This window comes from Pleurodeles waltl, chromosome 1_1 (assembly GCF_031143425.1).
Source record: "Pleurodeles waltl isolate 20211129_DDA chromosome 1_1, aPleWal1.hap1.20221129, whole genome shotgun sequence".
NCBI classification, from domain to species: domain Eukaryota; kingdom Metazoa; phylum Chordata; class Amphibia; order Caudata; family Salamandridae; genus Pleurodeles; species Pleurodeles waltl.
This window is the reverse complement of record NC_090436.1, coordinates 379,907,294-379,934,532: the sequence shown is the minus strand read 5'-3', so window position 1 is coordinate 379,934,532 and position 27,239 is coordinate 379,907,294.

Sequence of the window (27,239 nt, the reverse complement as noted above, 5' to 3'; positions counted from 1 at the left end):
AGACCGCCGAACTCAAAATGAGGGTCTAAGTAACTTATAACTTATCCTGTAACCTTATAAATAAATCTACAACCTCTATCCTACATGAACTGGCTACCTGACTCCTACTTACTAAGAAGGAATCTTTGTTTACAACACTGGCGATGACTGGAAACCAAACTTATGCATGATGAGGACCAATGAAAACCCCACCAGTGTCTTTTCTACCAGACAGCCTGTGGACAACGGAAATGTAAGGGCATTGGACTGGCTGAACTCCAAATGTATGCAGATGTACGAAGATGATTGGTTATCAGTGCTAACACCGTGTTGAGTAGACTTTGATACAGCATTTCATCAATTTTGCAAGACAATCAGCAGTGGGCGAAGACATACCGGTGGTGAGTGAATTGGCTCTGCATGAAATGTGGACATTGTCAGTAATTTCACCTTGAATTAACCTTTGCCTACAGAGAAGTGTGGCAGACAAGTATATCTGGGGACAGATGGTGAGTACCTCTAAATTTTGAAGCAGTAATAGACTGCAGGTGTACAGCGTGAGGCAGGCAAGTCACAGTGTTATGGTTTGAACGGCACATGTGGTCCCGCTTGTCTGAGCATATCACTGTTTTTGGTGGCCTTATCAAGCCTCATGGGAGCACATGTGGCTTATTGCCGGAACCATCAACACCTGACCTAGAGAAATGTTTACCCCATTGTGCATGTTGATAGGAACTGCTGCTGCCAAAAATTACAAGTATGATGATCAAGTGTGACGTTTGAAAGTAACTGTGAGATTGCTGTGCGCTGCTCCCAAGAATTCTATAGGGATAAGTACAGAACGTATTGCCCAGTGCATGTAAGGTACGCGTTTGCGGCCGACATAGTGATGTCAAAGCTGAGAGGCTGGTACGTGAACTTCTGCATTACTACAGTGACACAACCAGGAAGTGTTTAACGTGTTTTCCCCAGGAAGTTCTTAACAGTGCGGTGTGCAGTGGCAGATTGCATTTTTTTGTACAATTGATTTTGTTTTGTAATGTGAGGAAGAAAAGCAAACTGGAGTCGTCCTACGTGAAGAGGAGTATACGGAGCCGTTGTGTAGACTGAAACCATTTTATGTGAGGAAAGGTAGATGAAGCCGGTAAGTAGATTTGAGTGGTGCACTATGGGACATTGGAGCCACGTTTGGAGACACAAAACAGCATTAGAGTAACATGTGGATCCTCAACAAAACAAGCTGCATTTAGGACATGCATCTAGTGTTTTAGGGCAATGTCAGAGTTCTGGAAGATTATATTTCTTGAATTGTGCAACAGCTTATCCTCACATGGTATTTGGGGGTAATGGACTTTCTCAATAGGACGTGCTGCACTGTGTAGTTTATCTACAAGTAGTGTTCTACATCAATGTTCGGGTGAGATGTCGCTTGCCAGAGAGGAGGTTTGCTACCAGTGAATTTTCATGAAGTTCTATGCTGAAGTTTTACTGTAGATGTCGGTTGTCAAAATATCCCTATTTTGTGTGAAGTGGTCAGGAGAAAGTATTTTTGTCCTTCTTTGTTGTAAGTAAGTGTCCATGTTTTCTGTCTCTGCTCCTGTAAAAGTGTTCAGGAGCTTTGTGAGGAGCAGTGGCTATGACTCAGTCCATGTTAAGAGGTTGAGTGTGTAGAATGTTACTTGGTCCTGCTAGGGTGCATAATAGAATGTATGTTATCGTGTAATTATCCCTGTTCCTGCAAGAGTATGGAGTAGAGGGTTGGCAAGTAGTGCTAGTCATGTTGCTAAATTCACATGATGCCCTGTTGTTTTGGGATGAGTGTGGGTTGAAAGCGAGCCTTTGATAAATTCACAAAATGCCCTGTTGTTTTGGGGATGAGTGTGGGTTGAAAGATACCTGTTGCTAAATTCACATGATGCCCTGTTGTTTTGGGATGAGTGTGGGTTGAAAGAGACCCATTGCTAAATTCACAAGATCTCCTGTTCTTTTGGGATGAGTGTGGGTTGAAAGAGACACATTGATAAATTCATGAGGTTCTCTGTTGCCACAGACAGTATGAGGTTTGAAATATACCTACTGCAAATTTCTAGAATGAGGGTTGAAAGACACCTTTTCCTGCTGGTATAGTGAGGATTCAACACTCATTGTGTTATGCACAAGATGTCCTATTCTGGGTTGAGTGAGGGTTTAAAGATACCCATTTTGTGGTTTTATGGTTTATTTGATTGTTTCTAACTGGTTGAGTAATAGGTGTTGCGTTAAGGGTTCATTGGGTGTGCTTTTGGTTCTGTATGGATGGGGTCGGATGCGACCACTGTGTAAATAATTTCTAGAGTTCAAATAATTTATAGGACTTATCGAAGCGAGGGTCTCTTATGTTTTCTGTTTGCATTTTATTATTTTGTATTTTACGTTTTCTGGTTGCATTTTATTGTTTTCTAAGGGAAGGAGATGTATTATAATCTGCTATGCTTGTGATCCTTTCTGTGCATACCTCCATTGTTCTCTGCTCTGCTCAGCCAGTGCGTGATGTCATGGAATGTTGGTGAGTGACTGGAGGAGTGTGACAGTTAGTGAGAGTGGCTGAGCAGAGAGGATGCTGTTCCTGGGGAGAGTTCCTTTTAAATTACTTGTAACTTATCCTGTAACCTGTTAAATAAATCTACAACCTCTATCCTATGTGAACTGGCTACTTGACTCTTACTTACCAAGCAGGAATCCTTGATTACAACATACACGTTTAAAAATGTACATTTTGTGTAGGTTTTTTAGTTTGTACATTAAGAATAAATAAAGTTGCACTTAAAGGTGTTGTGTTAATTATAAATGCAAGGTATAACTATAACTTAAGAATTTCTGATGTTTGGATATTTTAAGTTTGGTTTGTGTAGAAGTTATAAATAATGTTTTCCTAACTATAACAAAAGTTTAACATTTGTTTTTTTTATTGAATAAATATATACACTTTTTTTCTCACTCTTTTCCACATGTGAATATTAAATGTTGCATATTTTTGGCGTGCTTGTTTATGCTAAGTATAAAACTCGCAAACACCCATTTATCATCAACAAAATGGTTTTAATTTAGTACTTTGGTTTATGTGACTTGAACCAAGCTAATATTTACAAAACACATTATGTTGCTAAATGAGCTCAAGACAGGGTCATCTATTTTTCTGTGACACCATCTGTACATGTATTGTCAAAAGCAATTATTTTCTTGACCTTGATGGAAGAAAGGCAGAGCAACAACTACTGGGATTGTAACCTGTGACTTCAAGTTTCTAAGCAGCTCTTTGCTGCAAGAGCTCAAGATACGGTTCTGCGTTTTCTGGCAGCTGAGCATTGCCCCACTGGCTCAGAGTGAGCAGCTGAAAAATAAAACAATATTTGATTATTGTTTTACTTTTCAGCTGCTGGCTGGCTGAGCCAGAGTGTGCAGGGTAGGGCGGGCTATGGGAGCGCGGAGGAAGAGTGGAGTGCACTTAAAAGTGTGCATGCCAGTTTGGCCGGCGGTCTTAGGCCGGCCAAACTGACATGTGCACCTCAGTTTCTCTAACCCAGCTCCCATGCACTGTCTGAGCGTCAGACCAAGCTGCTAAGACCAATCCTGACGCTGCTCTCAGGCTATGAATAGCATAAGAACAGTGCCAGGATTGTATTGGGAGCCTGTGCTGGTTCCCAGGGACTGCTGGGAGCCCATCAGGAGAGAAGAGGAGCGAGGCCTCTGGCCGCAGGACAGGTAACCTTTTTTTTCATTATTTCTCATAACCCTACACTCTGACTCATGGTCACTAACATTCACTCATTCACACAAATTGTCACCTACTCACTCAATCATTCTCACTTATTTGCACTCATTCATTCTCACTTTCTTGCACTCAATCCTACTCTCACTTGTTCTCTCTCATTAACGCAGTCACTGGTACTTACTCTGATTCCCAGTTACTGACACTAACTTGAACTCACTCTTACTCTCACTTTCTCATGCTCACTCTGACTCATTCCAGCTCTCTTTTTGACCATCATGGTCATTTAGGCTCACTCACTGTCGCTGAGTGTCACACCCACACACCTCCTCACTTTCAAACACACACTTACACATAAATACTCCCTCTCTTACACAAACTCACTTTCACCTGCAAGCACGCACACAACAGCACGCACACAACATTCATTTAAAAACATTTTACTTACCTCAGCTACCAGTGAAGTACCAATTTCACATCCTAATGCTTCATTGTTTTTACAGTGATAGTGAATTACAGAATTATTTACTTTAGCATAATAAAAAATGGACGAGGAGGGAGCAAACACTGAGGCCCATATTTATACTATTTTGCGCCACATTTGTGCCATTTTGTGACGCAAAAGCAGCGCAAACGTACAAAATATAGGGCCTGATTTACTCTTTTTTTTAGCGCCACATTTGCGTAATTTGTTGATGCAAAAGCGGCATAAACTTGCCAAATTCAATTATATTTTGCAAGTTTGCCTCGCTTTTGCATAAAAAAATTCCACATATGTGGCGCTACAAAAGTATAAATCTGGCCCATAATTGTGATTTGTAAGTTTGCGCCGCTTTTGCATCAACATATGACACAAATGCGGCGCAATAAAAGTATAAATATGGGCCTGAGTTTTTCACATCAGAGGTCATGGGTTGCAAAGGCAGTGGGCAAGTCAGGGGTCGCAACAGCGACAACTGGCGACCCCTACATGATTTCAATGAGGTTATTCGTTTTTTTTTCCTGAGCTAGCATCTTTGAATTCTTACCCTTTGCAGAAAACAGGGGGTTGGAAGGGAGGTAAAGGAAAATTGTTCACAAGGCTAGGAAAAACCTTTTGCATACTGTGGTGTGTGTATGCACGTTGGTTACTTGATACTTGCTGTCTGGAAACTGGACTGATGCTCCGAAGAAGGTGCCCTCAGCCTCTGTGCTAAGTGGCGTGTTTCTATCGTCATCAGAGGCAGTAGCAGCTGCTGTGGGTGCTGCAGAAGGTGAGCTGTGAGGAGAGCTGTAGGTGCATGGGCAAGTTGGAAGTCACTCGCAGAGGGCTAGCAGCGTCGATCCTGAATCAAGGGTGATGGTACACAGCCAAGACACTGTCGAGTCTGCTTACAGCTGCCCTGTGACGCGGCTGAGTGCTGCCTGATTGGCCACTGAAAGTTCTCCCTGTTCCAGCCCTGGCTACACTGCGGACTGAACTCTGCTTTTTAAAGCAGCTCATCTTCAGAGATAGGCACCTGTTAGCAGCATGCATGGAACGGGCAACCTCAGCGGTGGGACTCCAGAAGTCTGCCTAAACCTCGCAACATATCAACTCTCCTCGGCCCTCGGAATTATCACCAACCTGCAGAAAACGCCCACTATTCAACAAATAGAGAAATATCAGAAAAAATAAAAAGCAATATTTTAATGTAAAACACAGTCATTCAGGGGTTATAGTTTCCTTCATAATTTGTCATTGATTTTCTGTCGCCGGAGAATGCAATCAAGCACCTTTAAATACGTTTGTGATGCTTGTCTCTAAACAATTTTCTGGCAGGCTTTCGCACATGGTCCGTGTGATTTGAAGTCGTATGTGGCTTCTTCACCAGCCCTTTATCGATATGTAGCACCATCATCCTCTCAAGGTGTCACTGACAGCGCATTAAGCACTTGTGCTGCACACTTGTAGTTTATCCTGCCGTAGGCCTAGGTGGCCACCAAAGCCGGCCTTTGTGACCCATGAGAGAATAGTTCTCAAAGGATATAATTAAAAGCAGAGCTCATGCCACGTTCTATTGCTAGTAATGAAGCTCTAGAGGTATCCATTTACTCCATAACAGACTTTATGAAACATTTTTTCTATCATATAAGTAAACTGTTTGTGTATGAACACTGTCGGATTGGGATCAAAATAGCCCAGGACATCCCAGAAAGTTGCCTACTTTCTCATAGCATGCCATTCATGAAAAGATTTGTGGTTAGTATCAGGGGACTATTTTTTGTAGAGAAAGTTTTGTTAAATTAACTGTTTTCAAGCTTCAAGGACCAGCCTCTTTGCCCAAGACTAGGAACACTGCAGCTCTGAAAACAGAACACTTACTTGAAGTCCCAAAGTCTCTTAAGGTAGTGAGATGCTCTCTCCCAACTCACTGTATCTTGGACTCTACTCGATGTCTTCAGGGTGCTATCTCTGAGTGGTATTTGGTAGCAGCAGCTCCTACAGTCATGTGAATAATACTTTTGTCGTAAACTACGGGGGGTTATAAGATTAACTCTGTAATGACAAAGAGAAGAAAGTTGCCTTTAAATATTGACACTCGCACTTCTATGGCTCCTTTTCATGGCTTGATTCCCTGGAGAGACGTCTTGAAGACTAGAAACTGTAATGACAGATAAAAGAAATAATACTTCATCTCAGCCTACCAAAATTACCAAAGGATACTCTCAAACCCCAAAACAAAAGAAATCTAGAGCCACCAAATCCTATCATCTTTTTATCAAAAATATGTAGCTTTTGTCCAGGCCTTCATTCTTCGTGGTGCTGGAGAGATTCTGAAACTTTAGCTCTAACAATCATGTAAATAATTTGAGTAGTCAGATTCATTTGAGAAGTATTGACAGACAAAATTTAATATGTGGGAAAAGAGAGCAAAGAAAAAATGTTCATATGTCACCGGAGGGCAGAAAAAGGGTTACAAAATCACACAAACTAGAAACAATCCTTTTGCTGCATGATAGATGGGCTTCTAACTGAAAGCCTATTGCTTTTGGCCAGTCTTTGTTAGGTTTTCTCCATAGAGCCGTCTACTACGTGGTAAGAAAGCCAGCTCTGAAATTCTTGTAGCTCATGTTATCAGTAATACTTGTGGCTCATCTTTTCCATTAAAAAAGGGTGAGTGGGCAGTATGGGGCATACATATTGCTTTAAAAATGTCTCTATTATGTGGTAGCGTTTCTCCAGCATGAGAAGTTAATGTACTTATGCAAAAAAAACATAGCGTGCTAATCAAGAGATCTTCCAGAAATGGTCTTTTTAAAAACATTTCTGTAGTGCCAGTAGTTTTATACCAGGAAGGTATATTTCATTTAACTGACAAAGGCATAAAGGCCTTATATCTCTTCGCACTTGTTTGGTTTCTTAGGAGGGTTTTGTTACACTTCAGTTTTGCAAAAACATCTCTTACATGCTACTTGTGTACAGGGCTAGGTCAAGACATGTTTGTATGCCAAATAGGCATTATGGTAAGCACCGCTGGAAAGAAATGCCTTTCTTCGAATAGAATAATAACAGACAGCTCAGTTACGCCAGGTAATGCAACCTGTGGTCCCTGCATCAGGTTATTTATCAAACGCATCTACTTGCAGTAGTGGGTCTTCATTACTTTGGCCTTCTCTGTTATACTGTTCAGGTATTGTCCTTTTTAGATTTGTCCACTTGGTGGCTAAATGTTGAAGTTCTTCCTACACCTGTGCAGTTACGAATGTGCACCATATGGGGCAGGCGTGTGGGGATGTGCTGACTGTTCGGAGTTCCAAATTATCGAGAATGCTTTCCTTAGGAGACTTTTGATGGTTCTTAGGGGCTTGACAACCCCTTTTGTCATTCAGAGGTTGGATTGCATTATCTTGAGTATCAGATAGCCCTAACCCCTCTGTTTTCATGGGTTAAAGTGTGGTGCACTGCTGGACTTGATATCTCTAGACAACTATTAGGTGACTGTTTATCTACATGTAATGTTGAGGAAAGACCGTGGCTCAGATATGTTAAGCAAGTTTTTAATGATCTGGGCTTGATTGCCCTTTTTATTAATCCTGGTCAAATTTTACCATCAGCGAAAGCTCAAATCAAGGAGGCTTTCTGAGCTAAGGTAAGGGAAAATCGGCACAGATTAATTTCTAGACCGCATTTTATTGCCGAAGACATTGGTCTCACGCCTACTCCAGTTTTCCAATTCTATTTGTAGTTTGATTTAAATACCCAGCACCGATTTTATGTATCTAGATGGCGTTTGGGTATTGTGCATTACCTGGTAGCCTTCCACTACAACGTGGATGGGCGCATAGTCTTCCTCCTTGTCCTTGTGATAATATATCACGTCAATCTACTGTCCACTTCATATTATTTTGTGCACTTTATCACACATTAAGAAAGGCTTTTTTATTTTCTCTATTGAGACAGCTTAGACAAATTTCGTACTGTGATGGCCTAGATTATTGCTTTCACTGGTTTCACAAGGGGTCTTTATCAGGGGAGCACTTTTAATAAGGAAACGTTACGGTTCTTAGAGGTCCTGAAGTCCGTTTTTTTTTGTTTTTTTTTTGCAGTTTGTATCTGGTATATGGTTTAAATTATTTATTGTATTTTATTCAGAGTGATATTAATGTTTGTTATGAGGAGTTCTAATTTATATTGGTGGTCTTATTGATTATAGATTATGTGAGTTTTTATTGTATGCTTTTATGGGTTCAACAAATCGAATAAGGTATTATTGACTGACTGCCAGAGTCTATCGGCCTTTTGCAGTAAAGAGGAAAGGTTTGTTGTGCATTTCAAGATAGTCCTGACTGAGATTCCTTGGGTCCAGGCATGCTACATCTGCTGCCAGTGTTATTTGGGTTTTGAAATGGTTTGAGTAATCATGTCTATTACTTCACTACACATGGACTGCACCTGTAAGACATGAGGTGTGAATAGTTGGATCTCATGTAATAGAAAGATGTAGGAAAGTCCTCCTTTTTTGCCTGATCACCCCCACTCTTTTTGGATAGGTACTGGTGGTTACTGACTCTTGGCTGTGCCCTGGGTACTGCTAACCAGTCCCAGGGCCTGTGCTCTGTGTAAAATGGATATGCAAATTAGGCTAATTATAATTGGCTAAGTTAACCTACCTATAAGTCCCTAGTATATGGTAGGGCATGTAGGTTTAGGGACCACAGCATAGGTGGTGCACACCTAGGTGCACTGCTGAGGTGCCCAGTGTCATTTTAAAAGCAAGCCTGCCTTGCTGGCTGCTTTTAAATTAAAGTTATATGCAAATTCGACTTTGGAATTAAAGGTACTTCCAAAGTCTTAAACTACCTTATTTTTACATATAAGTCACCCTAAGGTGTGCCCTATGTGCCCCTAGGGCTGGGTGCCATGTAACTATAAGCAAGGACTTTATAAAAATAGATTTATAAGCCCTGGTGAGGTAAAAACAGCAACATTCGTTTTTCCCTCATTGAAGTAAATGGCCTTCATAGGCTAGAATGGGCAGACTTTATTTTAAATTTTAAAGTCTCCTTAAATGTTACATACCAAGAATTTGGTATCAAATTAATTGTTGTAATAAATCCCACAACTTCCAGTTGTTGGATTTAATATAACTTGCTCAGGTAAAAAGTTTAGACTTTACCTAAAAAGTTGCCAATTTCAGCTCTGCATTGTTTTTGCTGCTGTGCTCTGATTGGCCAGCCTGCAGCAGCTTCTGCCAGGCTACTTTGATGAGGTGTGAAGTGGCCTGGCTTCACACAAAGGAATGTGCTTGGGGGAGAGAATCTCCCCTCAGCAGATGGTGAGGCAGGAAGGGGGAGGGCTGCCAAACTGGTCTTCAAAGGCAGAGAAGGACATCTGGAGCACCCAGCAACACCCCCACATCCTGCAACCCCAGACAGCTAGGTGCCCCCTTGATTAGATTAGGAGAGGGCAGGAGAGGGGTGTGTTTATGATTTTTAGCCACACCAGTGGGTGGGCTCAGCCAGATGTAACCTCCAAAAATCAGATTCAGCCATGTTGGATTTTTAGAGACTGTTGCCTTTTGGGATGGATTTTTGCCACACTTCCCAGGAAGTGGTCATCACAGGGGGACGACCCTGTACCTGATTGGAGAACCAGGGCCCCCCTGCTTTTCACCCAGGAGCAAGAATAAAACTGGCAGACCTGCCCCCACACCTCAGATCCCCGCCAACTTTCAAGAAGAAGGAACTTAAGGAGAAGAAGGACTGCCCTGCTGGACCCCTGGCCTGCACCAGGACCCTGCACTCAGAAGGACTGCACCAGCTGCACACTTGGGCTTCACCACAAGAAGGACTTTGCCTGGCTTCAACTGGTTCAAGGAGGGACTCCCTGTTTGCTACAGGTGAAAAATTGCTATCCAGAGTCCCCTGCACCAACTCCTAAAAAAGAGACCAGTTGACCACTGCCCAGTGGCCAAAAAGGAGTTTGCGCCAGGTGCATTCTGGGAGTTGAAGTCCGTACCCCCCAAGGACCATCACAGAACTTCTGGATTCTTGGGGTGAGCTGTGGACCCCAAAAGAACCTTAAAAGAACATCTGGGTGAAGCCCCAGAAGTTTGGAGAAGATTTGACAAATTTTGTAAAAAAGCTCCAGAGAGGGACCGACCCGCCGCGGAAATTCTAGCCGGCTTGCCTCAACCGCGACCCAGCCTGACTTCGTGGTTCGTCCCGGTAAAGAAAAACATCCGAAAAAGAGATTAAGTCCGAACGTAAAAAGTTGACCGGGACCTCCCAGCCATCGTATCCGAGAAGGGCTCCACGGACGTCGGATCAAGATCCAGGTTTACCCCGGTCGAAGGATTTTCATCTCGAAAAAACGACTAAGTCCGAAGGTAGAAATCACCACCGAGGAAACCCACATCGCGTATCCGGACAAGGGCTCCAGGAGGTCGGATTCAACTGGCATGTTCGTCCCGGTGAAGAAAAACTTCAAAATAAAGACTAAGGGGGTTATTCTAACTTTGGAGGAGTGTTAATCCGTCCCAAAAGTGACGGTAAAGTGACGGATATACCACCAGCCGTATTACGAGTTCCATAGGATATAATGGACTCGTAATACGGCTGGTGGTAAATCCGTCACTTTTCCGTCACTTTTGGGACGGATTAACACCTCCTCCAAAGTTAGAATAACCCCCTAAGTCAGAAGGTAACTTTTCAACCGAGGCCTCCCGCGACTTGTAGCCGAGCAGGGCTCCATCGCGGTCGGCCTGAAACTTTGACTTTGTCCCAGTCCTGGTGCAACCAGATGACCCGATTGGCGCTTTTTGTTTCTAAGCGCTAGAAAAATAATAATACTTTAAAAATTCATATCTCCGGTTCCCCTGAACCGATTTTAATCGTTTTTGTGTCATTTTAAAGATAAAAATATAAACTATTTTTATAAATTGGTTTTGGATTTTTAAACTGTTTCCTGTGTTTTATTTGATTACTGTTTTGTGATATTTGAATGCTTTACACACTGTCTCCTAAGTTAAGCCTTGACGCTCGTTGCCAAGCTACCAAGGGTTGAGCTGGGATTAATTTACTGAGACCTAACTGTACCTAGGTGGAGGTTAGTGGCTTGTTGCTAGGTGTAGGTACCTACCTGCCCTTACCAATAACCCATTTTCCAACATTTTTGGTGGCAGCGGTGGGATCCTGTACTTGTGTTCAGTATCACGTTACAGTTTTAAGTAAGACAAATTAAAAATCCTTTAAATTGTCTTAGTGCAAAAAAAATTTTTTTTAAATTTTTCATTTTAATTTTTTTTTTATTAATTTGGATTAATTAGAATTATTGAATTTTTGTAATTTTTCTAAATTCTTGTTTCCAATTTTTGCAAAAAAAGTTTTTGTTGACACAAAACTAGGGAACCATGGAGCTTGATCTGGCTAGCCTACCCACACTGACAGTAGTCCAGCTTAGGGGGTTGTGTATTGAAAGAGGGTTGCCTGCAACCACAGAACTCAGAAAGCAAATCCTGATTAAATCCCTGACAGCATGGGCTGAGGCCCAAGAGGTAGAGACAGAGGAAGCTCCAGAGGAGGAGGAAAAAGGGGAAGATGCTAACTCTAACCACTCAGGGGAGGGAAGGCATCTGAGCCTAAGTGAGGAAGAGGAAGAACGGTCCTCAGTAGATACAGTCACTAGGGGCAGACCCAAAGCTAGTGGTAGGAAGGGGGTCCCTTCAGGAGGAGAGAACCCATCCATCAGAGAAAGAGAGCTGGAGGCCCAGCTAGCATACATAGCTTTGGAAGCAGAGAAGCTGGCCCTAGAAAAGAAAAAGTGGGCAAGCAAAGAGAAAAGAGATGGTGGCAGCGATAAAGAGGCTGAGGTGTCCCTGGGTGGGGGTTTTGCCCCCAGATTACCCAAAGGGGTGGTTCCTGCCTATGTAGAGGGGGATGACATAGATAAGTGGCTGGGGGCCTTTGAGAGGGCCCTCCAGATGAGGAAAGTCAAGCCTCAGTACTGGGGTTCACTTCTTTGGGAGTTAGTTCCCAACTCTGGGAGGGATAGGCTCCTAACCATGAGTGGGGAGGATGCAGACTCATACCCCAGTATGAAGAGTTGCTTGACTAAAAAGTTTGGTCTGACCCCAGAGCAGTATAGGCTCAAGTTTAGGGACACCCAAAAGACAAGCACCCAGTCCTGGGTGGACTTTGTGGACATTTCAGTAAAGGCACTGGAGGGCTGGATACAGGGCAACAGGGTAAGTACCTTTGAGGGGCTGTACAATTTGATTATGAGGGAGCACCTTCTAACTAATTGTGTCCAAGAGAGGCTCCGCCAGTATCTAGTAGACTCTAGGTTGACCAACCCCAGAGAGCTGGGGGAGGCAGCAGATGACTGGTTAAGAACTAGGGTTAACCAGAAACCCCCAGGGGGTGATCAGAAAAAGGGAGGACATGGTTCTTCTCAGGGGAAGAACCAGGGGAAAGATGATAAAAAACCCAAAGAGTCCTCACAAGAGTCCCCAAAAACTTCTCAGGGAGGGGGAGCCCGAGCCAATTCACTTTTAAAGGGAAAGGGTATCAGGGAAAGAATTTTGATCCTGCTAAAGCAGGAAGGTTTCAGGAGCTTGCTAAGGCCGGCAAGTGTTTTGATTGTCATCAACCTGGACATAAAAGAGGAGATGCTATCTGCTCCAAGAAGCCCCCCACTGGTGGGCAATCCCAGGGGATTGCTAGTGTAGGGTTGGGGGTGGAAGTTGGCCCAGGGGTGGAATCAGGGTACACTGAAGTCACCTTAGTATCCGTGGGTGGGGTGGACATTGCAACTATGGCCACCTTACCTCCCATCATGGAGAGGTATAGGCAGAGGCCTAAAGTCAATGGGACTGAAGTGGAAGCTCTGAGAGATACAGGAGCCAGTGTGACAATGGTCACAGAAAAGCTGGTTTCTCCAGAGCAGGTCTTACCTGGTGTCTTCCACCAGGTGACTTATGCAGATAGCAGAACCAAACTCCATCCCATGGCTATGGTGAGTCTGGAATGGGGAGGGGTGACTGGCCCTAAAAAGGTAGCTGTAGCTCCTGCCCTCCCAGTAGAGTGTCTGCTGGGAAATGATCTTGAAGCATCTGAATGGTCAGAAGTGGAGAGAAGGGTCCATGCACAGATGCTGGACCTCCCTGAATGGGTGTGTGCTGTGACCAGGTCACAGGCAGCACAACAGGGAAATGCTGGACACTTGGACCCTGGAACAATGGGCCAAGCCTCCAAGAAAAAGAGAAAGGGCACTGGGTCTGGCTTGCCAGCCCCAACAAGTACAGAGGGTCAGGAAGAATCCAACCCTGAGGGGGAGGATCTGAACTCTGAGGGAGGGACACTTTCCCTGCAAACTATGCCTGACTTGGCAGAACTGCAAGGGGCAGGTGGGCCCACCAGAGAAGATTTGTGCCAGGGACAAAGAGAGTGTCCCACTCTTGAGAGCCTGAGGCAGACTGCTGCCAGGCAAGAACAAGGGGATACCAGTGGGTCTCACAAGGTTTACTGGGAGGATGGAGTTCTCTACACTGAGGCAAGGGCCCTCAAACCAGGGGCTACTAGGAGAGTAGTGGTCCCCCAGAAATATAGAGAATTCCTCCTTACCTTAAGCCATGATATCCCCTTAGCTGGTCATTTGGGACAGACCAAGACCTGGAACAGGCTGGTCAACCATTTTTATTGGCCCCAAATGTCAGAAAAAGTCAGGGAGTTTTGCAGCTCCTGTGTCACCTGTCAAGCCAGTGGCAAGACAGGAGGCAAACCAAAGGCCCCCCTGATACCACTGCCAGTGGTTGGGACTCCCTTTGAGCGGGTGGGGATTGACATTGTTGGTCCCCTAGACCCACCAACTGCTTCAGGTAACAGGTACATTGTGGTGGTAGTGGACCATGCCACCAGGTACCCTTAGGCAATACCCCTCCGGACAGTCACTGCTCCCACAGTGGCTAGGGTCCTACTTGGTGTGTTCACCAGAGTGGGATTCCCAAAGGAGGTGGTCTCAGATAGGGGCACAAACTTTATGTCAGCCTATCTGAAAGCCATGTGGGATGAGTGTGGTGTTACTTATAAGTTCACCACCCCCTACCACCCACAGACCAATGGTCTTGTGGAAAGATTTAATAAGACCCTGAAGGGCATGATCATGGGTTTGTCTGACAAACTCAGGAGGAGATGGGATGTCCTCCTCCCATGCCTGCTGTTTGCCTACAGAGAGGTGCCACAGAAGGGGGTTGGATTCAGCCCCTTTGAGTTACTGTTTGGGCACCCTGTAAGAGGCCCATTGTGCTTGGTGAGAGAGTCTTGGGAAAAGCCTCTCAAAGAAACCAAGGAGAATGTGCTAGATTATGTACTGGGCCTGCGGTCACGCATGGCTGAGTATATGAAGAAGGCAAGCAGAAACCTGGAGGCCAGCCAGGAGCTCATGAAGCTCTGGCATGATCAAAAGGCTACCCTGCCTGAGTATCACCCAGGACAGCTGGTGTGGGTTTTGGAGCCCATGGCTCCTAGGGCACTACAGGCCAAGTGGACTGGGCCCTATCCAATTCTGGAGAAAAAAGGTGAGGTCACATACTTGGTGGACCTTGGCACCCCCAGGAATCCTCACAGGATCCTGCATGTTAACAGGATGAAACCCCACCAGGACAGGGCAGACATGACCATGCTAATGGTCACTGATGAAGGGAAGGAGGAGGAGGGTGAACCTCTGCCAGACCTCCTGTCCTCAAAGGCAAAAGATGGGTCAGTGGAGGGAGTGGTACTCTCTCCCAAATTGACAGACCAGCAACAAAAAGACTGTAAGCAAGTTTTGGGACAGTTTGCTAGTCTGTTCTCCCTGACCCCAGGACTCACCAATTGGTGTGTCCATGATGTTGACACTGGTGACAGCTTGCCTGTCAAGAACAAGCTGTACAGGCTGTCTGACCAGGTCAAGGCCAACATCAAAGCTGAAGTGGCTAAGATGTTGGACCTCAAGGTAATTGAGCCCTCTGATAGTCCTTGGTCCAGTCCAGTGGTACTGGTGCCCAAAGCTAATCCCCAAGGTGGGAAGAAAGAATTGAGATTCTGTGTGGACTACAGAGGTCTAAACACAGTCACTAGGACTGAAGCTCACCCCATACCTAGAGCTGATGAGCTCATTGACAGGTTGGGGGCTGCCAAATTCCTGAGCACATTTGATCTGACCTCAGGATATTGGCAGATTGCCTTAAGTCCAAGAGCTAAGGAGAGGTCAGCATTTTCCACACCAGAGGGCCACTTTCAGTTCAAGGTGATGCCCTTTGGCATGAAAAATGCTCCTGCCACCTTCCAACGGTTGGTGAACAGAGTCCTATCTGGGTTGGAATCTTTCAGTGCAGCTTATCTGGATGATATAGCTGTATTTAGTTCCACCTGGAAGGACCACCTGGTCCACCTGAAGGAAGTGCTTCAGGCCCTGCTTCAAGCAGGCCTGACTATCAAGGCAAGCAAGTGCCAGATAGGGCAAAGCTCTGTTGTGTACCTGGGCCACCTTGTTGGTGGAGGCCATGTACAACCTCTCCAGCCCAAGATCCAGACTATCCTGGATTGGGAGGCTCCAAAAACCCAGACTCAGGTCAGGGCCTTTCTTGGCCTGACTGGGTACTACAGGAGGTTTGTTAAGAATTTTGGGACCATAGTGGCCCCTCTGACTGAGCTTACCTCCAAGAAACAGCCCAAGAAGGTCATTTGGACCCCAGAGTGTCAGAAAGCTTTTGACACCCTAAAACAGGCTATGTGTTCAGCACCAGTGTTACTGGCCCCTGACTATAGCAAGGAGTTTGTAGTGCAAACAGATGCTTCAGAGGAAGGGATTGGGGCAGTGTTAGCACAAGTTAATGAAGAGGGCCATGATCACCCAGTTGCCTTCATCAGCAGGCGACTACTCCCCAGAGAGAAAAAATGGAGTGCCATTGAGAGGGAGGCCTTTGCTGTGGTCTGGTCCCTGAAGAAGTTGAGGCCTTACTTGTTTGGCACTCACTTCCGTGTACAAACTGACCACAGACCTCTCAGATGGTTGATGCAGATGAGGGGGGAAAACCCAAAACTGTTAAGGTGGTCCATTTCCCTACAGGGGATGGACTTCACAGTGGAGCACAGACCTGGGACTGCCCATGCCAATGCAGATGGCCTTTCCAGGTTTTTCCACTTAGCTGATGAGGACTACCAGGGTGTAGGTTAGTACCCATCACCTTTCATCTGGGGGGGGCAGTGTAGGAAAGTCCTCCTTTTTTGCCTGATCACCCCCACTCTTTTTGGATAGGTACTGGTGGTTACTGACTCTTGGCTGTGCCCTGGGTACTGCTAACCAGTCCCAGGGCCTGTGCTCTGTGTAAAATGGATATGCAAATTAGGCTAATTATAATTGGCTAAGTTAACCTACCTATAAGTCCCTAGTATATGGTAGGGCATGTAGGTTTAGGGACCACAGCATAGGTGGTGCACACCTAGGTGCACTGCTGAGGTGCCCAGTGTCATTTTAAAAGCAAGCCTGCCTTGCTGGCTGCTTTTAAATTAAAGTTATATGCAAATTCGACTTTGGAATTAAAGGTACTTCCAAAGTCTTAAACTACCTTATTTTTACATATAAGTCACCCCTAAGGTGTGCCCTATGTGCCCCTAGGGCTGGGTGCCATGTAACTATAAGCAGGGACTTTATAAAAATAGATTTATAAGCCCTGGTGAGGTAAAAACAGCCAAATTCGTTTTTCCCTCATTGAAGTAAATGGCCTTCATAGGCTAGAATGGGCAGACTTTATTTTAAATTTTAAAGTCTCCTTAAATGTTACATACCAAGAATTTGGTATCAAATTAATTGTTGTAATGAATCCCACAACTTCCAGTTGTTGGATTTAATATAACCTGTTCAGGTAAAAAGTTTAGACTTTACCTAAAAAGTTGCCAATTTCAGCTCTGCATTGTTTTTGCTGCTGTGCTCTGATTGGCCAGCCTGCAGCAGCTTCTGCCAGGCTACTTTGATGAGGTGTGAAGTGGCCTGGCTTCACACAAAGGAATGTGCTTGGGGGAGAGAATCTCCCCTCAGCAGATGGTGAGGCAGGAAGGGGGAGGGCTGCCAAACTGGTCTTCAAAGGCAGAGAAGGACATCTTGGAGCACCCAGCAACACCCCCACATCCTGCAACCCCAGACAGCTAGGTGCCCCTTGATTAGATTAGGAGAGGGCAGGAGAGGGGTGTGTTTATGATTTTTAGCCACACCAGTGGGTGGGCTCAGCCAGATGTAACCTCCAAAAATCAGATTCAGCCATGTTGGATTTTTAGAGACTGTTGCCTTTTGGGATGGATTTTTGCCACACTTCCCAGGAAGTGGTCATCACAGGGGGACGACCCTGTACCTGATTGGAGAACCAGGCCCCCCCTGCTTTTCACCCAGGAGCAAGAATAAAACTGGCAGACCTGCCCCCACACCTCAGATCCCCGCCAACTTTCAAGAAGAAGGAACTTAAGGAGAAGAAGGACTGCCCTGCTGGACCCCTGGCCTGCACCTGGACCCTGCACTCAGAAGGACTGCACCAGCTGCACACCTGGGCTTCACCACAAGAAGGACTTTGCCTGGCTTCAACTGGTTCAAGGAGGGACTCCCTGTTTGCTACAGGTGAAAAATTGCTATCCAGAGTCCCCTGCACCAACTCCTAAAAAAGAGACCAGTTGACCACTGCCCAGTGGCCAAAAAGGAGTTTGCGCCAGGTGCATTCTGGGAGTTGAAGTCCGCACCCCCCATGGACCATCACAGAACTTCTGGACCCTTGGGGTGAGCTGTGGACCCCAAAAGAACCTTAAAAGAACATCTGGGTGAAGCCCCAGAAGTTTGGAGAAGATTTGACAAATTTTGTAAAAAAGCTCCAGAGAGGGACCGACCCGCCGCGGAAATTCTAGCCGGCTTGCCTCAACCGCGACCCGGCCTGACTTCGTGGTTCGTCCCGGTAAAGAAAAACATCCGAAAAAGAGACTAAGTCCGAACGTAAAAAGTTGACCGGGACCTCCCAGCCATCGTATCCGAGAAGGGCTCCACGGACGTCGGATCAAGATCCAGGTTTACCCCGGTCGAAGGATTTTCATCTTGAAAAAACGACTAAGTCCGAAGGTAGAAATCACCACCGAGGAAACCCACATCGCGTATCCGGACAAGGGCTCCAGGAGGTCGGATTCAACTGGCAGGTTCGTCCCGGTGAAGAAAAACTTCAAAATAAAGACAAAGTCAGAAGGTAACTTTTCAACCGAGGCCTCCCGCGACTTGTAGCCGAGCAGCGCTCCATCGCGGTCGGCCTGAAACTTTGACTTTGTCCCGGTCCTGGTGCAACCAGATGACCCGATTGGCGCTTTTTGTTTCTAAGCGCTAGAAAAATAATAATACTTTAAAAATTCATATCTCCGGTTCCCCTGAACCGATTTTAATCGTTTTTGTGTCATTTTAAAGATAAAAATATAAACTATTTTTATAAATTGGTTTTGGATTTTTAAACTGTTTCCTGTGTTTTATTTGATTACTGTTTTGTGATATTTGAATGCTTTACACACTGTCTCCTAAGTTAAGCCTTGACGCTCGTTGCCAAGCTACCAAGGGTTGAGCTGGGATTAATTTACTGAGACCTAACTGTACCTAGGTGGAGGTTAGTGGCTTGTTGCTAGGTGTAGGTACCTACCTGCCCTTACCAATAACCCATTTTCCAACAAAAGATATAAGGTGTCTATGATTTCCTATTTTCTTTATTACGTTCTCCTTCGATAGGGAAATGTTTGCAGGTTTTATGGGTAATAATTGTTTTAATGTTTAATGCACAGACCTTCTCTTAACAAAAAGTGTCTCCTTTCACATAATTCTGGCTCTTCTTTTTTCAGGTATCAGGTCTCTGGGCAACAGTTGAGAGAACAAATGTTAGGCATATGTGGTGGTGAAAAATAACATACCCCCCCCAAAACAAATATTGGGGTCTTAGTGCTCCTTCTCTTCTACATTGCTTTTCTTTAGACTTTTCTTTCAGGTTTTCTTGCTCTTTTTTCCCTCTGTTCCTATGTTTTTCCGTTCAGTATGTATGGCTTGAATCTATCCCTTAAGAGTTGTCACCTTATCTTCTTTGATTTATTTTTCTGTTTGTAAACTTCTTCCCTGCTTTCCTTTTTTTTTCAGGGTTTCCTATAGAGAATGTTGTTACTGATCTGCTTGGAGGAGAGAGGGACGGGAATCTCTTCTGGGTGGACAGCACTAAGTTTTCATAGGCCCCTTTTACCACTCCTCTCCTTTATGTTTTCTAGCTCTAGGACACCGGTGTAGAAAAGAAAGAAGAGGGGAAGAGGACAGGGAAGCAGATTCACATTTCAGCATCTTGTCACTCTCCTGGGCAGTCATGAACGTCCCCTGAGCTATGGCGGGTCCAGGAGACTCGAAGAGGTGGGACAGCACTGCCTGCTTCTTCGTCTCAGATGAGCACTTCTTTGAGTTAGATGTGGGGTCTAGAGCCAGCACTGGTCTGCTCCTTGTTTGGGATCTTATTTACTCTCCTCAACTTCTGCTGGATTCTGGTTCCTGATTTTTAAGAAAAGGAGCATGCACGACTACTGTGTCTTTCTCTCCTCTTGTCTGTTCTTTTCTCTGTCCCTTTTCTGTGTCAATGTACTAGTGTTTCTAGTCTTTCTCCTATTTTTAATGTTTTTCTTTCCTTCCCCCTTTTAGGTTGCTGCAGCTGTGATGATGCTGGCCACCTCTGTCAGAGCCCCGCAACACCATCAGGTACACTGTTTTCCACAGTACTCCAAAGTGAAATCAATCTTTAGCCAAAGTGGTAAGTTTGTCCCTTATACTTATGCCAGGCATCTATTTATGGACACTGTCCCTTGAGAAAGTGTCATTTATACCTCTTGATCACAGTTCCTTTCTTACAAGTTTTTGTCTCACATTCTGCAAATTTTGTGGAAGTGAAGTACCCATCATCAAAATGAGCAACAGGGTGAGATTGTGAGTGAGCAACAGGGTGAGACAGCAAGAGAAAGAGAGAAAGACAGGAAGACACAGAGAGCAAGTGAGAGATTGGGAGAGAGTAAAATGGCAAGAGAAATAGCAAGACAAATAAGGAAGAGACAGAAAGACAAAAGGAGAGACAGGGAGAGTTAGGGAGATAGAGGATGGAAGAGGCACAGGGAGAGGGAGATGGTCAGGGAGAGAGGTAGGCAGGGTGAGGCACAGAAAGACAGAGAGAGAGAGAGAAAGATGTGGAAACAAAGGCAGAGACAGTGGTGAAAGAGACAGGAAAAACAGGCACAGAAAGAAAGGGGCAGGACACCCTGAAATCAATCTATCTATCTATCTATCTATCTATCTATCTATCTATCTATCTATCTATCTATCTATCTATCTATCTATCCCTATTTGCCTATATCTCTGCTCTGTCTATCCATCTGTTTAGCCTCTAACTCTCCACCTATCTCCTTCCACATTGATCCATCTATCTGTCTTTCCCTATTTTGCCTCCCCTTCAGTCAGTCTGTCTGTCTATCTATCTATCTATCTATCTATCTATCTATCTATCTATCTATCTATCTATCTATCTATCTATCCAAATGTGTATGTATCTGACTTTCTATCTATATCTACCCATCTCTATCTCTATCAATCTCTACCAAGACATCTCTATGCTATGATATATTATGGGATTCTATTGGGAGCTAATTCAACTGGAGCTCTGCTAGGAAGAGGCACAGAAATGAAAGCATGCTATCAGATAAAATTCTGTAAAGAGAAAGGTTTTAAGCTTCTGCCTGAAGCGAAGTTGTCCTTGTCTCCGACCCTCTTTGTGCCTTTGTACTTGTTAGGTCTAACTTTCTTCATGCAGCTACCCACCACATTAAAAAAGGCTTGGTGGTACACCTGCCTCATCTGGGGGCACTAAAAACAGATTTAAAGTGCACTTGGTACGCATTATGGGGTGCTCTTTGGAAGAAGCAATGAATAATAAATGAGCGGCTTCTGCTGCTTATTTATCATTCATTTTTTTAAATATATATGTATTTATTGGATGTTCCGGTGCCCACCCAGGACACCTACATGTTCAGTTTTTGGAATGGGGTCTCCAGGGCCTCAGGTTGGTCTGGGTAAAGGGAGACTGCGTGCCCCTCTCCTTTACATAAAGCAACAGCCCCAGGGGATGTATTCCTCGTACCCTCTTTCCTTTTATATTAGAGAAGGTTCCAGGGGGTGGTGCCTCAGACAGGGTTGGGGAGGGGAGCTGTGCGCCTCCCTCTCCTTTAGGTAAAGCATCGCTCCCAGAGGATGGAGTCCTGAGGTCTCAAGCCGGATTGGGGAGGGGAGTGCACACCCTCCACTTCCCCCTCCTACAAAAATGCAATGCACCACCCATTTTAAGTGGGTTTTTTTTAAATGTTACACCAGATTTGCAGATTCCCTACAAATTCTCAGATGCACCACAAATACGAATTCATGGTAACATTTATTAAAAAAATATGGTTTTGGATTCGGGGTGAGGGTCCCACTGGAACTGCCCCACCAGGCCTAGGGAGCAGGGTATTTCCACCCTGCCCCTTAGATCTTTTTTTAACATTTTTTCTAGGGCAAGGGACCGAGTAGAGTCCTAAAATGGCTCCTGCCACATCGTTGTTGATGTGCTGGCAGTTGATCAGATCTCATCTTGAGATCTGTCAGCTCTGCGGATCCTCTATGGCGGGATATATACATACATTTTAAATCTTAATTTCTCAAAACCAACTGAAACCTACAAAAGCACACTTTTCTGGACCAAGATCTAGCTTTCTGCTAAATTTAGTGTAATTCTGTTCTGCAGTTTTTGTTGTACGGTAGTTAAATTTTCCTATGGAAAAATGAATAGCGAAAAAAAAGTGGGTTTTGGGACCCACTGTCACTTACGGACGGCCCATTTTCCATGGTCTCTAAATTTGCACAGACATTCAGTTTTACTGACAAAACTATATTGCACACACATGATAATGTTTGGAAATTAGATTGATTTGCATATTTATCATTTGTTCACCACTAAGTAAAGCACTTGATTTCTTTTCATCCTAGTAAAATCTTTGTTTCCATCACACTTCAGAATTACAAACAAATGGACTTCATTTTTTACTTTCCTAACTGCTGAATGTGTACAGTTCATTTGCAGGTATTTACATTTGTTATGAGTTACAAAACATGACATCCTACAACATTTCAAGCACCTGTATCTCAGCAAGAGTATCACATAATTCAGTTTACTTTGCTTTCACTGACTATAAAGTGAGAACATTTGTAACCATCAATCCCCATGTTAAAAAAGACAGCATTTTGCCAGAAGACATCGACTGACATCTGACCTCTGTCTTTGAAGCACAGCAAATGTGACAAAAACTTTCGTGGCCCACCAAAAATCATTTCATGACCCATCAGTGGGCCAAGACCCACATTTTGTGAAACACTGACATAGAGTCTTATTTGTAAATAATTGCATTACAGTTCAGAAGAAACACCAAGTTACACTTCATAATAGAGAGTGTGAAATACAGTGTCTCAAATGATATATCATATGTAATATCAGAAATCAACTTCTAATATCTACACTATAGCTGAACTAAACGTGTTCTATTGTTTTTAGTGTAGATCAAGCCCATCTGTTCAGCCAACACCGTGACAATATCCAATATCTCTGTTTCTCTCTGTTGTCTCATTCCCTTTCCCCCAGGTCTGATAAAAACTGAAATGGCATGAAATCTGCTGTAGGTTCATTGAAGTGTGAAAATGTCCATCACTCTCATTGGATCTGGATTGGAAGGTTAGTGCATCTTGACACATGCCCTCTGTCGCTAGCCACCAGAGAGGCCTCTAGGGCTCTCCTTAGGCTCCATTTGCACACTTAAGGCCAAGCTGACACAACATGGTGATGAGCAAGCCCATCTGGGAAGGGAGAAGGACACAGTAGGATACAAAAGGGGAAGGATGGCTCATAACGGGACATCTGGCTGGCTTTAAGCCAGACTGATGAGACCCCCTCCCCATGGCAGTGGTAGCCAAAAGGGCACGCACAGTCCACAGCTGCACAAAGGTGGGCATCATGCAGCCCAAAAATATGTCCCAGACCTGGCCGTTAGCCTCCCTCCTAGTGAGGAAGTGCCTGCCTTGTCTATGCAACGCTGAGCACAACGAGCTACAATGGACAAAATGATGTGAGTGTGTTCTAAAGTACTCGTCATTCGGCCATGCCAATGCTAACTTTATCCAAATAATAGGCAAGTTGGGTAAATCTATATTGGAACAATCGTAGAGATTCCACCTCACACCTCTTTCTTCAACCACAGTAGACTTCCTGTTTCTTTATCTCCCTCGTACCGTTCCTTTTCATTGTTACCTCCTCTTTTCCATGTTTTTTCTAACTTTGTCTTCCTCCCATCTCTGCCTTCCCTCTTGGCTTTGGCACATAGTCTGATGATGAAAGACACGCCCTTGTCTTCAGAGATGACCAGCAGTGCCTGCCACCACCTGCACAAATTAAACAATGTTTAGATTTCCCTTAACCCAGCTCAGCTGGATGAGCTTCCTTTGATCGTGTCTCCCACAATACTGATAGCATGCACCCTTGTGTATCGTGCACATGATTCGGCAAACACTTTTGAACTGAATGCAGCCAATTAGTTGCTTTTCTCGCAGTAAAGGTCACTAAGCATTTAGTGTTAGGTGGCTTTAATATTAGAATCGGTGGCACAGATTCAAGGAAAGCTACAGTTATTTAGAGTCATTAGCTGTTCTGGGATTATCCCAGTGGATCATTTCACCAGTGCATGTGCGAGGACACAAAATTGACCATGTGTTTTTTAATACCATGTTTATAAAACGCCTAGAGATAAAACCTTTGAGCTGGACAGGCCATTCTTTATTCTTAGATCAAATACAGTTTGAGGAGTCGAGCTCAGCTGATTATGAGGACTAAACTGTAACATTTAAACAAACTTTTTCTAAAATTACTTCATGAAAAGATTAGTTCTAAGCATGTAGAGAGTAGCCCCCCATCTATTATAGTAGATGTTGATGACGCAGAAAAAGAGGGTCCAACATATATTCATACATATCGTGTAATCAAAACGTATAATGCAGTGTGATTTTAGTAAAGAAAATAATGTACGAGGGAAATTGTGCCCTCGGGGTAGTTCGCCATCTTTGTAAACGAGCTTTATTAATCATGAAGTATTGAAAATGTATGCCATGATTTCTTGTTTGAAAACTGTTTTGCTTAGCTTAAATTTAGTACAGGCTTTGGCCTAGTTGCCTGGTCTCAAATTCTAACTGCGTGGCTTTTCCTTGAACTAATGAAACATATATTCTTGCTTGAAGTTGTATTTTTCCAGTAGAGCTGACTGATACACTTATCTCCAAGGTTTTGTACTAGGCCGGTTTCATCCCCTTTGATACAAGGTCAGTCTGCAGGTGCGGACAATGAAGGTACAGATAGTAAAATAATTGGCAAACCATGTTACAACTTGTGTTCCAAGGCTCCAAGGACAGTGTATGCATAAATGAGAGCTAGTAAAAAGACAATTTTCATTGGACAATTTGAAGCCAACCTATGAACCCTCCAATGGAAGACCCTGCAGAATTTGGAATGTTTCTTACTTAAACCCACTGGACAAAGAGAAGTCAGCCATTTTCCTCGATGCCAGTTTGAAGCCAGATGCCAGACTCCATTTTGGACGACACCCTGATGCCCTTTTTCTCTATCTGAGAGAAAGAGACTTTAAGAATTCTCACCCTAGAGACTTTAACTTTGATTTGCCCCGTCTTGCCCATGCAGTAACTTTGCCCCATTCTCCTTGCCGCTGCAAGGAAGCTTGCCCTTAACTTTGCCCCTTTGAAACTTGCCCCATGCTGATCAACTGGTACCTCAAGGACGAAGACTTTTCTTGAATGCTGATTGTATTTGGTAAATATGAAAGGATAAATGTATTTTGCATTGTGTTTTTCCTTTTAGGTACCAACTGCTATTTTGATAGGGTCCTAGCTAGAAGTTTTCCAAATTTGTGTTGACTAAATTCGTTTAGCATGAAGCCCCACATGCCAATGTTAATTAGAGGTTAGTCGAGGTATTCATTCGATGTACCATGCTAAATTGAAATCTTGTTATGCTGACCAATGTATGAAATTAGTCAAATACAGTTAGTCATATTAGTGATTTGCATTGCCATAACTGAGTGTATCATTATCCAGATTTTGCGTAGATTGTGTTTCTTCCGCCGTTATGGACAGCCAGTAATGTTCATATACATATATCATTTGGTTTTGAAACTTATATACATCGTGTTAGCTTTGTTAATATACGGAAATAAATTCACTAACTTTTAATAAACTGGTGTGGTTATTCATGACTGAAAGGTCATGGTGCGCCGAAATACCAACAGTTATTGATTTCTGATGTGCTATATTGTTCTATTAATTGAGTATTGATTACCGATTGCAATAGTTATTGATTATCGATCTAAGTGACTCGACTATTTCAGGATGAGGAGAGCCCGACTCGGTTAAAAGATTCACCGACCTCCAACGTGTCCAGGTACAGGTAATTTATAAGGGCTGGACGCGTTATCAGTAGATGGTAGCAGAGATTGATGGTTTAGCCCTTTGGGACCCCATCCGAACAATAGACAGAGTCAAGTTAGAATTTTCTTTGATAAAACAAGTTGGAGGAATGATGATGCCCTAAGTCCCCAATGACTTTCCCGGGATCTCGGAGCTTGCGAATGGAGGACATGGAGGTGTGAGAATGGTTTCGGCGGTTCTAGTGACGGTATGAGTGAAGTTAGGGTTTCGCGCTTGCACAGCTTATCGCCGCAGATTAATTGAGAAGTTTGTGAGGATTTTAGGGGGGTTAAAAGATATTAGAAGAGTGTTACTCTAAAAGTGTGAGAGTAGGGAAGTCGTCGAACTTCACGTGTGTGTAGCGCTTTGTGCAGAAAATTGTCCACGTGGTTGTTGATGTTGAGACGGGCCCTGCGAGGTTAAGAGACTCCGGAGTATGTTGAAAAGTGTATGTGACACTTGTTTGATGTTGTGATCTGGTCAGGTTTAATAGGTTGATCGGGCGTGGTCAACAAGTCGGTATGAATTCTGAGGAATGAAAGAAAATTTCGACTTTGAGATTTGACGAATTCTAAAGTGTACTAGAATAGTTCATTGATCAGTTGAGAGTAAAGTTTGCGGGTCAAATTTTGCTTGCGAAAGTGGGAAACCGAGAAAGATGGAATAACTGCCGAGGCTAGTGAAAAATCCCTAAGGTTTCTGAAGCGATTGTGTTACCCTCCCTGTAGTAAACCAACAGATTTGTTTTATTCTTTTGGTTAAGTGCTCGCGTTACATTGCAGAAATTAGTTTGTGAGTGAAGTTGAATGAAAGAGGACAAGCCGCAGGACTTTGTCAGCCGCAGTGTGTGAGTGTGACGTCACTAGGAGCCGCGCTGGGATAGGTCGATTGGAGAGAAGGGTCGCGCACGGATTGGACCCAGTCCGTGAAGCACAATTGGTAGGAGAAAGGCAAGCGAAGAGTATTACGGGAATTAAAGTCACTTATTGACTACACGTTTAAGAAAAATAAGATACAGGAAGATGAAATTTTTCAAAGCATTCAAGAGTGCCATGAGGGGAGATGTTTATATTAAAGCAAATGTAGGAGAAGAAACACCGCCTGAGGGTACACCAGCTTACATTGTCATTGAAGAAAGGGGTGTAGCACCATGTCTTTCGTTAAAACAATGGTGCAAATTAACGGAGAAACATGGAAGTGTAGCATTCCCTATCCACGGGTCGTTTAATCTAAGGGTTTTAGAAAATCTGAGATTTGCGCTATACGACATGAAAGTACCTCCAAGACCAGCACAGTTTGAGGCACTAGCAATTTGGGAGCTAATAGCTAGAAACCAACAACAAAAGAAGTTTGAGACAAGAATAAGAAAAGTAGAAAAGACACTAGCGGATGCTAGATGGGACAGCACACAAAAGGTTTGGAGATCAGATG